This window comes from Acanthopagrus latus, chromosome 1, assembly GCF_904848185.1.
Source record: "Acanthopagrus latus isolate v.2019 chromosome 1, fAcaLat1.1, whole genome shotgun sequence".
In the NCBI taxonomy this organism is placed as follows: domain Eukaryota; kingdom Metazoa; phylum Chordata; class Actinopteri; order Spariformes; family Sparidae; genus Acanthopagrus; species Acanthopagrus latus.
This window is the reverse complement of record NC_051039.1, coordinates 5,686,144-5,688,936: the sequence shown is the minus strand read 5'-3', so window position 1 is coordinate 5,688,936 and position 2,793 is coordinate 5,686,144.

Below are 2,793 nucleotides of genomic sequence, written 5' to 3'. Positions count from 1 at the left end.
CCAGAGTGACCGATGTGTGAGAGGAGGAGGACCGATCCTGAGCAAACACTCACAGCTCAACAGGTGATTTATTGTAACACATGAATGCACGTTGGAATATACAGCAAATGAAACAATGGATGAAAGAGAGAGTGTGTGTGTGTGTGTGTGTGTGTGTGTGTGTGTGTGTGTGTGTGTGTGTGTGTGTGTGTGTGTGTGTGTGTGAGGAATCAAGAGGAATCATGTTTTATAGAGGTTGATATTGGATCCAGGGATGGTGCCATTCTAGCTTCCAGGTTTACTTCCTGATTACGTCGCTCACTGACTATACATAGAACTGTTTGTCCTGCTGGTCTGACCCATGAATTTCTTCTTGGTTCATAGATGTCATATTTTCATGAACTTAAAGGTTTGTAAATCACTTTTCCCTGCCTGAGGTTTTTTCAAATATGAACCCTCAGTGGACCAAAAGTTCACAAATAACCTTGTTTGCATTGCAAGTTGTTCTGTCAGTATTTTCAAAGACTTCTCTTTTAATAAGGTGGTTAATGGGGAAAATGCTTGTTAGGCTGCTGCATTACCTTTGAGTTTTATGAATATAAGTTTATATATAACAATGAAAGCTAGGCTAGTGTCATATCCAGGTCTTAAAAACAGGCGAATTGCATGGTACAAATCCTGTTACACTAATGCTGCTGGATGTCTGCAAAATGTCAGAATAGATAATTGTTTGCTGACACATTTGTCTGAACAGTTTTCCGTCAGGTTTACAACTCACTCCTGTTCCAGTTTCCCTCATGGGACCTTATTTAGGAAAAACTTTTTGGATGAATGGAGAAACACAAAAAATGCTTCAGTCCTGCTTGATTTGTACCATGAACGACACATATGATGTTTTTGAATTCAGAAAATATTCTTTGAGTCAAGAAAGTCACAGTTTGTCGTAATTAAAGTAAAATATCATCTGGTTTTTGTGTTAAAACGCTCAGCGAACAACATCGTCTCGCTCAGCACACGTCACCAACACCAACATGGCCGTCAACTCGGCACAGAAACGGACTTCAAAAAGATGAAAATCACAATTTATCTGCTCATCTTGACGGCTGCAGCTATGTGAAAGCTGCTAATATACAGGACGAAGTCTGTGATGTTGAAGTTACTGGTTTGACTGCGTGACTGTTGGCTGTGATGATCACACTTCACTTTCACCTCACTGTCTTCTAAATTTACCAACATCAGACGTGTGATTCACGGCACAATTCACACAGAATCAAAACCCGATTTGTCTCCGCCCATTCACTGCCAGACACAGTTTTTTCTGAAAATAAAACCAAACCAGAAGGATTAACGCAGCTTTTAATATAAGTCTTGTGTGGTCAAGGTTTGTGAAATTATACAGTAAGAGACACAAGAAGACACAGAAGATGACAGATATGACAGATATCTAACAGCCACACATCTTGAACGACTTTCCTGCACAACAAAAGTCACATCCAGTAAATAAATCAGCCGCATATGAAGGCGTCATCAGTGTAAAACGGGGTACATTATTATTTGCTACGGTTACATTTTACAGAATATGTTCTGAAGACAGGTTCAGGTGCTCCTTTTTTCCTTTGTTTTCATTGTCTGCTGTTGAACGGTGTAGCGTTTCAGCATTCTTTCCACGGGCGCCTCCATTGTTTCATCTTTGCACCACTATGTTAAAGGTCTCATTCTGTAACTGACTGTACAAAATCTGACTGCCACTCCCTGATTCCTATCTGCCACCAAACCCACAAGCATCAACTTCGACATTAGATGGCGAATGGGCAACAATGGTGCGACAAGAAAAAAATGTCCCGGTTCACTGGCCTTGATTACGTAATCACTTACGGTGCTGTACTTGTTGCTCTCAAACCGAGATGAGTGTCGATGTAATGTCTGTGTTTGTTTGTTTTTTTAATATATCCTTGAGTTAAAAGAAGGAGTCCCTGTGATTTCTAAGTTGTAATTTATGACGTGCTTTCTCTGATTTCCTCCACAGAGAATTTCCTCACAAAGCCTCCCCCTCCCATGAGATCAATCATATCATGAGATCACGTAACCTGTTCCTGCTGGTTTACCTACTGGGAAGCTGCTATGGTGAGAGCAGAATGAGTCTTTTCTCCCTTTTTTTTAATAAGTGTTATAATCCTTCGTTCTGTCTAATGGCCAGCAGCGGTGTGCGACTTTACTGATTGCACAAAGGAGTTAGATAAATGTATGAGTTCAGGCGCGGTATCGTGGGCAGCAGGACGTCTTGAAGACGGTTCACCTCTTTTCTTCAGTTCTAACTAACTGGAGGCTATTAAACCATGTGTGGGAGTGTCCTTACAGAGTCGTTAAGGACACAGGTGAGCTCTGAGGTTCAGGGTCGTTAGCGGTCTGAGGACAGAACTCAGTCCTGTATTGTAGTTGGGTGATAAATAATGTCTCAGGCCAACTCCTCTGTGAAAAGACAGTCATTCAAGTTTGACAAAGATGGATTCCTTCACTCATCTTTCAAACCATCTATGTCAAACTGCCAAAATTACCTTTTAAACACCACAACATGATTTACAGCTGCTGCACATACGTGATAAAGGAGGCATCAGGATAAATCCATTGCAGATAAAATTTAACTTTAAAGCTGAAACATCTCAATGACACCAGCTCAGCTAACCCTCTTCTTTTCAATTTTTATGATTTGAACACTCAACAATCCAACAGCAGTGTGTAAGATGTTGTGAAGGAGAGAAGAAATATCTCAAAATAAAATTATCTCATGAATGTCTTCTTTTCCTGACAGGAGCA